Source organism: Corvus brachyrhynchos, unplaced genomic scaffold (assembly GCF_000691975.1).
Source record: "Corvus brachyrhynchos isolate BGI_N302 unplaced genomic scaffold, ASM69197v1 scaffold376, whole genome shotgun sequence".
In the NCBI taxonomy this organism is placed as follows: Eukaryota; Metazoa; Chordata; class Aves; order Passeriformes; family Corvidae; genus Corvus; species Corvus brachyrhynchos.
The window spans coordinates 1,071,479-1,085,990 of record NW_008238966.1 but is presented as its reverse complement, the minus strand read 5'-3'; the positions used below and the strand labels follow the sequence as shown (position 1 = coordinate 1,085,990).

At 38.4% G+C, this 14,512-nt stretch overlaps 1 long non-coding RNA gene across 1 annotated transcript in view; it reads right to left on the bottom strand.

Moving 5' to 3' along the window:
• Nucleotides 1-5,841: 5,841 nt before the first annotated feature.
• Nucleotides 5,842-14,512, bottom strand: part of LOC108447747 — a 15,815-nt gene continuing 7,144 nt past the window's right edge. Inside the window, exon 2 of the long non-coding RNA XR_001863427.1 lies at nt 5,842-8,693. This is a non-coding gene — a long non-coding RNA (uncharacterized LOC108447747). The remainder of the gene's footprint in view (nt 8,694-14,512) is intronic.

Genomic DNA, 14,512 nt, shown 5'->3' with positions numbered 1-14,512 from the left:
ATTTTTTTTTTTTTTTTTTGGGTTACAAAGCCCTGCTGCAGCTCCAATCCAAGTAAACAGAAGCAAACACAATTAAAAATGGAGTGTGGAAACAGCAAACACACCTCTGCTTATGGCCATCCTAAAAACAAAACAAAACAAACAAACCCCAAAAAAAACCAACCCAAGAAAAACGCACAAAAAAAGCCCCAAAACAACAAAAAATCCCACAAAAACTACATGAGGTCCTTTAGTGAGTCCCCATAGGTGATTTATCTAATCTTTCTAGTGCCAAGTCTTTAAACACCACTGCCCTTTTGCTTTGCTTGTTTGTAACAAGCGTTGCCCAAGAGTTGATGAACTTCTGGTGTACCAAAGATAAGTGATATCACCCAGCTATGCCAAAGAGAAAATGAAAAATTAAGCAGTAGAGGTCATGATTGGATTATGCCTGCCTCTGTGTAATGAACCTATTTTATTGTGAATGACACAAATTCTCTAGACATAAAGTTCCCTTTCTGTGGTATCAGAGTCTATGATTGCAGGACTCTATCTCCAGTTCTTACTGTCTTTATAATGAAGGGAGAGGTGACTGACACTCCCTACGTTCCTCTTCTAGCAGTGTATTAAGCACTTTTGCAAATAAAACCTCTATTTTAATGCGATTTAACTGTGTTTTTTTCCTCTCTGAACAAATTTGGCAAGAGCCTGGATGTTTTCTGACAGCTCGAGGGTTTAGGGGATTTTTTTGTGTGTTTGTTTTGTTTTGTTTTGTTTTGTGCCTGCACCTCACTGTTGTCATGCAGGTCAAAGTTCCAGGTGAGCATAAAATAGAAGCAAAAGTCCCAAACACTCATCTTTTCAGTGACAGACTATCTGTCAGACTATCAGAGAATCTGAGCAGGGCATTTCTCAGGGTAGAACAAAACCAAAAGGTCTCAGTAGCCATAAAGAAAGGAGATTTGATTTTTACTACAGTTCTGTGGCAATATTAGCAAGTTCAGTGGATTTTTTTTTTTTTTTAATTTTGTTTGTTGGGTTTTGTCATTTGGTTGCTTTGTGTTTTGTTTTTTCCTTGGGGGGAGGACTTTTTATTGGTTTCTGTGGGTGTTTTTCACTTATTTGGTGGGGCTTTTTTCTTTTCCTCTTTGTTTTGGTTTGGTTTCTTGGTTGGTTTTTTTTGGGGGGGTTTTTGGGTTTTTTTGGTTGGTTGGTTGGTTTTGATTTTGGTTTTTTTTTGGCTAAGGGTGGTAAGGGGAAAATATTATCCTTCTTTATCAGAATCAAGACCTAAAAGCCAGTCTACCATGTCCATTCTCCTGCATGCCAGGTCACTTTGAAATGGATTACACTGCCCTCCCAGAATCCAAGCAGGAAAAGAGACATCAATTGTTTAGAATTCACAGAAAATTTTAAATAATCCCAATGAAAAATCACCAACCTCCAAGCACATCTTATTTTAGATGTTTTTTTAAAGAATACTGTTTGAGATGCTGCTCTAAGAAGGTCTGGAGTTCAGCATTTGTGAAAGGCCACTCTGACAAGTTTAGATGCCTTGACATTCAGCTGCAGAGGGGCCACACGAGATTTCTAAATGTGAAATTCCAATTCTAGATCTGCTGAATGAGAACTCTCACAATAATCCTAACATTTCAAAGATTTACCTGACTTGAAGTGCAATCTGTGCTGTGGACATCCAAGGGGCTCTGGAAAGACAAAGCAGCCTCCCTGCACTGAGCATCTTGGAGGTTTTGTGCTCCCAATCTTGGGCATCAGATTAAATGGGAACCAGGATTACAGGTGCTCCCAAATCAAACCAATTCTGTGTACACATAGATGATTTTAGTTCTGAAATTCACAATCCTTCAGAAATGTGGTGCTTATTATCATTTTGGCATTCAAGATGTTTAGCTAATGCCAGTGTGCTCCCCAGGTGTTTGGGCACAGGAATTGTGCACACATGTCACACTGCTCCTCTCACTTCCCTCCTTCCCCTCACCTCTTATTTTTAAACAAACAAAACCATCAGGATGTGTCAAGATTTCCTTCAGATGTCCGTGTGGCTAACATTTCACAGAATCACAGAATCATTTAGGTTGGAAAAAACATCCAAAATCTTCCAGTCCCAGCCTGCCCAATGCCCACCTTGTCCACAGCCCACATCTCTGAGTGCCACCTCCAGCCCTTCCTGGGACACCTCCAGGGATGGGCACTCCAAACCTCCCTGGGCAGCCCCTGCCAAGGCCTGAGCACCCTTTCCATGGGGAAATTCCTGTTTTTACCCTGAGCCTCCCCTGGCCCTGCCTGAGGCCATTCCCTCTTGTCCTGTCGCTGATTGCTTGTGACATGCACCTGGCTGCACCCTCCTGTCAGGTAGAAGGGAGGTGGTCTACCTGAAGTGTTTTGCTTATTTTAGGTGGGACTGTATTCTGAACTCCAGCCTACAAACCCAAAAATAGCAAGTAACAAAGTGGTGGGTAATATTATGGGCTGGTAATTTACAGTACCACTAAATATTAGAGCATCTCTCAAGAGCTGCTCACGCAGAACACACCCATTTTCTCATCATTCCCCCTGTGTCCTGCTCTTCTCCTCATTCTCTTAGCTCCCTGCAGTCCAGCTGGCAACCACAAGCAAAGGCAGGTATTGTGTCAGAAGCACACTCACTTAAAAGCAGCACACCTCACAGTCCCCCTGCAATATTGTGAGGTGGATTTAGAGTGTTCATTACATATCTAACCAGATGCAAAATTCCAGTTTGAACCAAGCCTGGATTTGACCTGCAGTCTGGTCATTCTCTTTCACAATGCTAGCATTTCCACAAAGATTTTATCTCTGAGTTCCTCGCATTTTCCCTTCTAATTCCCCCTCTCCAGAGAAATTCCAGACCACCTAAAATCTGCAGTGCTCTACCCCCGTGTAGTAACCAGGCAGCAAAATATTCCGTGTAATTACATGATAAATGACACAAAAAAGTGTCCTGTGGAAAACACCAGCAGAGCAGTGGCTGATCCTGTGTCTGCTGCTGGCTGGCCTTCCATAGGAAAGAGGAGAGATTCCAGCCCCCAGGCCATGAGCAGCACACTGTCAAGCCACCAGCAACCGGAGGAACACCTCACAGTGAAAAAAATGCTGCCACTTCTCATTGTCAAAGCAGAATGTAGTAGGTGTAAAGTAACATCTCCTCCTCCAGGGCTTCCCTGGGATTTCATGGTTAGCATGACAAAATAAACTGGGAGAAGTCATAATAGTTTTATTTTCTAAATATGAAATGCACTGGGAAGCCAGTGCCTGTGTTTTTATTATTTATTCATGAGGCTAAAAACTGACTACAGAGTTTGCAAGACTCTCTTGAAACTTGTTTTTAATAAGGATGCTCTTGTGACACTTTCTGTCAGTAATGTGATGTAACATAATGCCATGGGACACATCTTTGTGTTAAAATGGCAAAAAAGTTATCACTATTACCACCACATTCAGGAAGTGTTAATTATACATGATAGACTTTTAAGTCAGTTATTACTTTCTACTTCAGGGACAAGGGGATTAAAATAAATAACAAAAACATGGGGATGCACCACTGACAGGTTAGTGATTCCTTAGTTACATACTAGGCTTGACTTAATTAAGTTATAAATATTATGTTTATTTTATTATGAAAAACTCAATAACTCTTTTTCCGTGTGCCATAAAAATCCTCATTTTTGTTTGTTTCAGAATGCATAAAGACACATGCACTGTCTACACTCACCCATATATTGACTTTTTTTACTTGTTCTATATTAAAATAAAAAGTGAAAAATCTCATCAAAGTCATCAGAATATATTGATACAGGAATAAATGTGGTGTGAGGAAAATAATTGAACTCCTTCTCTTCAGACTTAGAGAGAAAACGAGATGTTCAGCAGTGTAACTAAGCGCATATTTATTGCAAATAAGTCACCATACTCACACCTGGTCTTTTTTTTAGTCCATCCAAGAACACTTGCCAGGCAGAACATTAAAGTCTGAAAAATATTATTTGAATAATCCCTCTATATATCTCATGCCATGAGCCAACAGCATCATTTCCACCCATAACACATTTCTTTCATCTCTAGTCCTATCTAAATTTCAATTTTTCTTCAAGCACATAGAAATTAAAAGGGGAAGGGGAAAAAAAAGGCAGAAAGCAGTAAAAGATAACATCAGATAAGCCAAGCTCTGAATACCAAATGATTTTCAGGGACCTAACATGTTTGCTGTCATTATCACCCTCTCCATGGCAAAAATCAAAAGGGATTATCTGGGCCATAATTAGGGATAGATTCCAAAGCGTTTGCTTTTTGCAATCAGATCTTGTTGTTCTCTTCCTTTAAAAGGTCGATGAGGATTATTCAAAAAACCCCCAAAAAAACAAGCTAGCAGTGTACTATAGAGAAGCAGGTGGGAGAAGCCTTTACGAGGGAATGGCAGCTTGTTTTGGGATCTTGTACTGGCACGGGGATGAACGTTGCTACAACACAATATAAATATAATAATAATTCAGTTTTCAATTCACTATTTCTCAATATACCTCATACACAGTCAACACAAAGTCCCACATGGAAATAATTTGGAAAAGAAAGTTTCTCCCTTAAATCTGACATTACATTACCATTACTTCATTTTGGGGTTGGAAAAATAAAACCAAACCACAATGTCTCACTCTAAAGCTTCTGTTGGTGCTGTTATTAGTTCAGCCTTACCATGAAAAAAAAATTTTAGTTAGATGATTTCAGTTAGAAATTTAGTTAGCTGACCTTGCTAAGAAACTAATTAAATGAAAAGCACCCTTGGTATGTAAAGAATAGGAATTCTCATGCTACCAAAATTTAATTGTATTATAAATAGACTGCATTTATACAATGTAAAATTGTATACATTTAATTGTACAAATAAATACATTGCTAGCTTAATTTTCAAGGAATCTAGCTGACTTACCATTTGAATTAATAAAATGTCTGTATTTCACAAGAAACTGCATCACTGAGAGACATAATTAAGTACTTTAATAGTATCTAAATATTTATGTGGCTCCAGAGAATGTAGAAATGTTGGCCTTATGTCTAAGCTATTCAAATAAGGACCTTTAGGATGCCAGCATCTGGCTTTGATTCAGGCTATGGAAACTTTTAAGTTCTTAGTTTTCCCCAAATTTTAATTCTGCAAAGAGAAGGCTTTGTAAAAACAAATCACTGCAACGACTCCAGAATTTAATTTATCATTAATACAATAAGAGGTGACAAGTGACTTTCTGTAAGTAATTGCATCTTCAGTGAAGTCCAAAAAACATATAAGCTACAGCTGAAATAATGAACAATCAGAGCAATTTATGATGAAATACGATTAGTATGATGAATCATGGTAATTTATGATGAAATTCATAACTCTCCAGGGTTGCCATGAGAGCCTGATGTGTGAGATGAAAGCACAGCATTAACTACATTTTTAAGCCATTCCAAATGCTGCTTATGAGCTCTTAATCCTTGAAATTCTGCACAGAACACCCAACTGCATCTTGTGGATACAGGTGTAGAACTCTTAAACTATTTTGTTTTTTCACGGAGTCTGTTTTTTTCATTTTTTTGAGGAGACAGGCAAGGACACACAAAGCAATAATCTAATCTGTTATCCATTGCACGTGAATGATTCTTGCTGATAACTCATCACAGAAAAGGCATGTGGACCGCTAAAGCTAAAACCCCAGCTCTTTCAATGTCAACCCAGTACCACCCAGCCTAACAGACAGGTTGGAATAAAGTATTGTATCCTTTTTTTATCAGTCCACTTACCCAAGATATACTTCTAGGCAACAAAATTATCATATATTTATATCGTTGTTTTGTTTGGGTTTTTTTTTTTTTTTTTGGTTCTGTTTTGGTTTGGTTTGTCTTGTTCTTTCAAACACGATCCTACCAGCAGACATATTTGCATTAATATAAATGTAACATCAGTTTTTGGATGAGCTAGTCTTAACTGGCCCTTTCAGAAAAATACCTTAGGACAGTCTTCTTTTAAAGAATTGGAAATTGGTGCAATTGGATGAAAAAAAATTACAAATCTCAACACACTCAAGTCACAGCATAAGAAAATGCAATTATCAAACAAGCAAGACAATTTCCAAACTTTGCCAAAACTAAAATGCAGATATGACTCAGTTCTTTGTCAGACAGACAATGAAAGTCTAATGTGGCTATTGACTGTCCTCCCACACAGCATTGACTGAAATGTTTGTCCCAAATTTTAGGTTTTAGTTTTAGAGGTTTTAGTGTTTTCTCTAAAAACCTCAATACAAGCAAGGAATTGAGTGTACCTCTCATGTCTGGCAGTCTTCTTTATAACATTAAATTTATAACTCATATGTGAGTTTGGAGAACAGAGATGATCCTAAACAGAATCAAGAAATTTAAGAAAATCAAGGGCACATTAAAGTATTTCCTCCTTTTCAAAATAAGAAGAACAAATAATGACTTAATCTTGAGTCATGATGTGAAACAATTCTTGATTTTTCCAAAGCTTTGAGGTAGACAACACAATTCAATTACAGTTCTAGATTTTGCCAGAAACACTGATGATGTACGATGTGTTACGTAGGGGCCGAACTTTTCTGGTGCTAATTAAACACAGAAAGAAGCCACAGTGTGACAGTAGCCAGGTACCAAAGGGGCAGAAAAAAGCCCAACACAAACACTGGAGATTAAAAAATGTTGTTGGGTTTTTTTGTTTGGTTGGTTTTTTTGGTTTCTTTGCAGAGACAAAAAATAATTCTGAAGCTTACTTGTTATATTTATTAAAGTCCAAGGAGTCAAACAAACAGTCAAGTTCACAAATATAATTTATCTAACAGATCATCCATCCCCATTAAACAACAGTTGTAGGGAATGTTATACAGCATCAGTCATAGTAACCAGCAAGAGTGACAGGCACAACAGTGAGACCTTCCTGGGTGCCTCCTTCTTAATAATTACTTTGCAAAAAGAAAGCAATTAATTGTTTTTACAATAATTTTTTTTTTTTTTTTTTAATTTAGAGGCCCCATGAAGCATGCAATATGAATATGTTACTGAAACTGCAGTGAGGAGGGCAGAGGAAAGCAAAACATATTTACAGAATCCAATTTCTCTCTTAAGACACCCAAAACCATCTGAACATTGCAGTAAATGACCAGAAAAAAAGATGGGGAGAGAATTGAAAAAGAAAAAAAAAAATTAATGCTTTAACTAAAATTAAATTGATAATTGTACTGGTTGGTTACCCAAGTTGTCACTTCTCATTTTGAACCAGAGGTTCCAAAACTGGCCAAAATAAAACTCGAAGGAAAAACTGTGACAATTAATCTGATCATGTCCTGACTTCTGATGATCTTTATAGGGCCCATATTTGATTTCACTCTAAATCTACACAGGACCCCTGGGGACTGATTATGTGGAGTTCACAATTATCCAGCAAATATTACAAGAGCTTCTGAGGAGAAAATAATAATATTACAATTATACTGTGCTATTTGCATCTATTTAGGAACACTCAGAATGTAATTTGGGAATGTGTTTTGTTCGTCCTCTCTGTTTCCTCACTTGCAGTGACCCCTTTGCATCCTTCTGCCTTCCTTGGAAGGGTGTGGTTGACAAAATGGCAGCAGTAGGAAACTCATTTCACATGACCAGGCTCTTCCTGTGGCCATGGAAGAATCTCATCTCCAAAGGAGTGAACCCAAATATGTTTTCAGCATGGACCCTGTTGATGCAAACACCCCACCAGTATGAAACGAGATAAAACAGGTGACCCCGCAAGCCCGCAGGAGTTAATCTGACAGATTTCCCCCCAGGCAATCAGGTCCATGGCAAAAAATTCCTCCAATTGGAAAAGAAAAAAAGTGAAGTCTTGTCTTCCTCACAAAATACCCTGTCAGAACAGGTCGTGGAAAGATTAATGTTATTAGTAAGTTGTCATACAACAACTCTGTATTAATTTGAGCCTCAACCTCACAATCTGTCTCCTCGAATGCATATTATAAGTCTCATTAAAGTTAATGAGGTTTTGATGAGGCTTCAAACTTACAGACTGGATTTTTTGATTGTGCACCAGATATTTCAATCAGACTGGTTTAATCCATTCTAGTTTTTGCCAGATTGCTTTGGGGTTTGCATCTTCCCCCCTCACAAAACTATTTTCTTGTGGTGAATTTCAGGGATCTGTGTCTTTAATTATGAAGTTAGCTTAATCACAAGTACAGGTACTGTATACTCATGTTATGATACATCATTTATTTTGAAATGTCTGCTGTTAATAGAGCTTCTTGGGTTATTTATGCAAGATGAAGACCTCCACAGGCTGACTGGAATGTAAATGGAGCATGGGAGCATGCAAGTATGCTGGACAAAATACCTTCCCAAGAATTCCCCTTATTAATTGGCAATTAATATTAATTTAATATTAAAATGTCTTCTTCCAAAGCAAACAAAAAAAGCCTAACAAAATAAACCAAAACAAACAAAAATCAACAGCAACAGCAAGAAGAAAGTCATCCAAAAGCACAGCAGAATCCACATGGATACATCTATGTGACAGTACTACTCCTCAAGGTAATGAAGAAATTTGCCACAGTCAGAACATCAGGGCTTTGCACACCACAATGCAGGACAATCCACAGATATCATCCATTGCTTTATGCTATTTTTCTCTGGGGCACTCACTATTTGAAAAAAAAAAAAAAAAAAAAAGAAAATAATTACACAAGTATGCAGATTTTCTCATTAAAATGTCTCATCGAGGCTTTGAAATTGTCACTAAATCATGGATTTAAGCAGTTCAAAGAAACTCAGGAAATAGTTGTTGAGGATCTTTGTTCTCAATTGCAGTGAAGGGAGAACTGCACTTACGCAAGCTAATCTGAAAGCTTCCATAATTCTTTCAAGATATGAAACATATTTTGTGGAAAATAAAGAACTGATCCAGAGTTCTTATGTGTTACTACAACACGTAAAAGAACAGTACTTAGTACAGATCTGGATGCTCAGAGATCATTACTGACTTTCTGACCTCACCCTCCTCTTCAGGTGATTTATGAGGTAATTTTAATGAGATTGCCACAGAAGTGAGTACTCACCCAACAAAACTTTACATGTGTAATATTGTTTGTGAGCAATTCTCCACAAATGAGAGCTCCTAAATTTTAGAATCTGGCATCATTTCAAATTCTCCCAGCTCCACCTGAAATATTACATCCATTTAAGAGCTGCTTTCTGGCTGAACTGAGAACAATTATCACTCAGTGGAATTAGGAAGAGATGTAGGAAAACAAGTATGAAATGGTTTCGAGAGCCCCACCTGCAATAATGACTCAGTGAGCTACATGATTTTCCTTTAAAGCAGCCTAGAATTCAGGCAGAGTTCCTTCCACGTGACATTGAGGTGTTATCCATCTCACCTGACCTCAAAAGTCTTTGCTGTAATGTTTACAGATGTTCTGTCGCCTATGTTCTGCTCTCAGTTAAATTTTGCGACCAAGAACACCTGCAAAATTTAACTGAGTTTTCTACTGTAACTTAGATTTATTCCTTTTTTCTTTTTTTGTGTTAGAAATTTCTTCATTTAACAAAAACTCATTTCCAAAACTGGGAGTAAATCTGACAGTTTGCAGAACATCCCCTGGCAGAAACACCCATGTTCAGAGTGCTGCATCCAGCACCCCACCTGTGAAAACCTGGCTTAAGAAAACATCCAAAAGTGCCAAAAAAGCATCCTTTACTCTGATCAGGTACAGGCCATGAGATTTTGTGTGCCTTTAATAATTAATTAGTTATGAATATACAAAAATGAGGTGTCCAAGGCCAGGTTGGATAGAACTTGGAGCAGCCTGGGACAGTGGAAGGTGTCCCTGCCCATGGCAGGGGTGGCACTGGACGGGCTTTAAGGTCCGTTCCCACTCAAACCATTCTATAATTCTTTGATCCTATGAAATGCACCAAATCCTGGAATAACTACATTGTCATATCCACAGTGAAAGGTTACCAAACATTCCCTTGATTCGATTTTGTTTGGGTTTTTGTTTTTTTCCTGTAATTAGAAAAGTAACATTTATTGAAGTAGCTGCCCCAAATTCATCTGTATATCTCACTTAAGGCAGTTGCACACATGCAGACAAGCACTGCTCTGTAACCTGAAATTAGGTTCCAAGTGCTCAGTGAATATTGAATACATAAGCTGTGCAAGTTGTTTTGGACTAGATTAATGGCTACTTCTTAGAGTGTGAATCTGCTGCATAAGAAATAAAAATATGTAAAAGGTTAAGTAACTGAGGAGCTAAATATTAAATCTGAGATGCATATTAATTATATAAATATTCATTAGCTGCATTTTAAAATTTTTTAAATATCTATCAGCTTTGAAACAGAAAAAACAAAATGCTTTCTGTTTTCACAGAATTTTATTGAACCACCTGATGTTATCCACATTCTTTAATGGCAATTAAAGCATTTCTTATTATTTGGTCATAAAATGGTACAAAATATATTACCTATAAATAAACTAAATGTGGGAATTTTTTCTATTTCGGTAGGTAACTAGATTCCACTGAGAATAGCCTGAAAAACAGTGTAAAGAAAGAAGTAAAGAAAATTACAGCCCAATCCATCATAAAATCCTGGGCACACCTTTGTGGGAGTTTGTGAGAGCAAACAAAAAGAACATTTAGTCTTAACTTGATACTAAAACAGTTTTCTTGCTATTTTATTTAAATAAAATTCAACCATTACAAGAAATGGTTGTAGAGAAATTATTTTAAAAATCAATACAGCAGCAATTCCCAGCTAAAATACAAATATCAGCATGTAAAATGTACTGGTGTTACGTGCTTTGTAATGTTGCATTGCATTTGGAATAACAAATCTGGTAAATTTGTACAAGCTGCAACATTTTGAGTAGAGGTGCAGTAGTTATGTTCTTAAATCAAAATTCACCAGTTCCATGGAACCAACAGCTGTCCTTATGCAAATATATTAAACATATGAGATTGGACTCACTTCTCTATTTTTAGTTTTACACAACTTCTAACCAGACACTCCCTAGGAGCTCTCCAGGCTTGCATAAATCAGCTTAATTTGCAGATACTCAGCTGAATCTTATTCTGTGTCCACTTTTCACCTTTAAAAACAGAAAAGGATTTGTAAAATGTACCCACAACATCGTTTTACCTAGGTGGATAAAACTGGACATTTTCTAAAATGTAATTCCTACTAAGTCCTTATTTGAACTACTCATTTTTCAGGGGTATATGGAGATCTAGATGGTGGTAACAACACTGATTCAGGACGGACTAAGGCTTGGGATATCCTCCCTTCAGTTACACCAGAAAAATAAACCACAATCCTTCCTCAGACAAATCAACCTGCTCCTCCTCTTTCACGGCCAAAAATTGCAGGTGAGAAGATCTGGTGAGGACTGGCTCATCAGTACAGTTTTAATTATTGTAATTAATAATGTCAGTATTGGAAAGATTCAGAAATGAACTATTGCCTTTTAAATCTCTTTCCTTTTAAATCTCTTTCCTTTTAGATCTCACATTGGTTTGCCCAGCTTTCAGGTTCATGTATTTCTTAAATAGCTTCTGCAGAAGAGTGTGACTGCACAAGTAAAGCCAAAATCCTTTTACTAACAGAAACTCACAAAGGTCATTGCAATATGAGCAAAACTCTTAGATTCAAAATAAATGCCTGTATCTCTCTCAGAAAAATTCCTACTTCATAAAATTCTGAGATGTCTGACCTTCTCAACAGAGCAGATTTAGAGCTATGTCACTCCACATTGGCAATATTGCTTTGACTTTTCAGGGATATTCTTACCAGTCAAAATAAACCTTCAGGTGCTGCAATCTGAAAAATCGCTACAAAAATCCATTTATTTGATGATTATATTGCGTATCCAACATTTTCTACCTTGTAACGGTAACAACAACAGGATACAAATGTCTGACTCAGTGCACAAAAACCCCAAACCATACACCCAAGAACAGCACTGAGATGTCAGTACTTGCTAGAGGAACCATCTATTATAAACCCAAAAAATAAATTATGCTTTCTCCACTGAAATGTTATTTTTGTCAGTGTTGTCAATAAAATATTGTTCAATGTTTCTACTTCTCAAAATAGTCTTTGGGTGATTGGTCAAAGCATAGATGGAGGCAAACCAAGCAGCTTGATGTGATGCTTGCAATTTGACTTCTATGAAGATATAAGCAGAGAATAGTCTAAAACTGAACTTAGAAAAAATAATTAGTGTGTTGGTGGCATTAATTCAAATTTAATATGCCTTGAGTTCAACAGATGTGCAACATTCAAAGGCAGACAAATGGCACATGTAATAGATACCACAGTCGGCGGACAGGCAATAAAGTTCAAAACTTTAATAGGAACATAAGAATATTTGCACAGATAAGTAATTTTTACAAGGGAAAAGTTTCTCTGCCATGGCCCTTTCTTTAGAATTACACCGATAGAAGATTCACCTTTCCCTCACCCTTTTCCTCCTAATCATCTTGTTTCACTACAGTTAAGGACATACTTGAAAAAAATGCTTCTCCTGACATGAAAGGAAGCCAATTTTATAGTATTTCTCTCTCCAGGAGAAAAAGCAGCTGTGCAGAGTGCATCCCACATTCCTTTTGGGAGAAAAGATTTTGGAGAGAAGAGGGTTAGTCCATGTCACACGCACTGAACAAGGGGCAGAAGTCCAATACTTGATCATGGAAGCATTTACTCTTCCTTGGTCTTACTGTCACATATATCGGCAATACCAGGCCCGTGTAAAAAAGGGAAAAAAATTTTCACAAGACTTCTCCTACAAAACCCAAGAGGGCAACAGGATGAGCAGCAAGAAAAATGAGTAATCAGTTGAAACACTGTAATAAGTGCAAGACATAATTGGACTAATCAGGGTGTAAGGGTTGTAAACCACAAAAAAGAACATTCCTAAGTGTGTGGAGACAGGCAAGGAGAACAAGCTCTTTTCAGAATACGCCCAGATATCTTCAGGTTTGTCTGACAACATTCCATGAGGCTGAAAGTTTGAATTTACAGATTCCCAGAATCCCAGGGTATCTGGGGTTGGAAGGCACCTCTGGAGCTCACCCAGCCCAGTGCCCAACCCCAGGCAGGGTCCCCTGGAGCAGTGGCACAGGAACGTGTCCAGCTGGCCTTGGGATGTCTCCAGAGAGGGACACTCCAGGCCCTCCCTGGGCAGCTGTTCCAGGCCTCTGCCCCTCCATGGACAGAAGCTCTTCCTCCTGCTGGGCTGGAACTCGGTGTGGTTTATTTTATGGCCACTGCTCCCCATCCTGTCCCTGGCAGCACGGAACAGAGCCTGGCACCATCCTCTGGCACCCTCGGAGGTGTTTGTATGGATTGATGGGATCCCCTCTCAGCCTTCCCTTCTCCGGCCTGGCCAGGCCCAGCTCCCGCAGTCTCTGCTCATCCCAGAGCTGCTCCAGAGCCCAAATCCTCTCTGCGGCCTCGCCCGGACCCTGTCCAGCAGCTGCTGGTCTCTCCTGTCCTGAGGAGCCCAGGACTGGCCCCAGCACTGCAGAGGTGCCTCAGCTGGGCAGGGCAGAGGGGCAGGATCCCCTCCCTCACCTGCTGCCCACACTCCACCCGATGAACCCCATGTTGTTCTCTTTATCCCATTGTAAAAATCTTCCTCAATTGGAAGATAAATAGGAGGCAAAAATTTTTTTTTTACATTTCCGCACACTATCAACCTATGTTACCCACATTTTCTGTGAAACTTTAAAACTGCTGCCAAGGAACTTAACTTCAAGGTACTAAATCCAAGCAGTCAGGTTTTTTAAGGTCTCCTAACTTTTTTTTTCAGATATAAAGTTATAAAAATACTAACAATGTGGATTCATTTCTATGGTCATCAAAATTTGAAGGAGAACAATACCAGTTTACCAGTTTTCCAAGAAGCTGCAGTCTATTTAAGGCAAAAATTTTATTATATACTTTATTAGGTTCTACTTTGCTATCTGTGCTGATTGTGCCTTCTGGGAGATCCAGTTCCCATTTTAAGATCTGTCTAGTGAACAGCTTAAAGAGTATCACTGTGTACCAACAGATGCTCACAGCAAACCAGTAAGAGTTTTCCACCAGACTGAGGAAAAAAAGGGACTACACAATGCTGAATAGGATTGTGGGATATAAATCTTATGTCTTTGGGATGTAAATTAAAGACAGATACAACTGATGCCATGAAGATTTTTTGCCTTTTCTTTTATACCCGTGTTATACCTTTTTACAACTTCTGTATTCTCAGTGCTTTTGCCTACATTCTTGGACTTGTTTGTCAAGCTGAGAGACTCAACATTTTAGAAGCTTCGTAGCCAGGGATCAGTGTGCCCCAGAGCCCAAGGTCCTCTCCAGAACACATTCTGTAAACTCAGATAGAGCCATCCAGGGGAAGGTTTCTTGGGGAGGGGGGCTCACTTGAGCCTCTCATTGGGGAATCTTTGATAGATCTGCT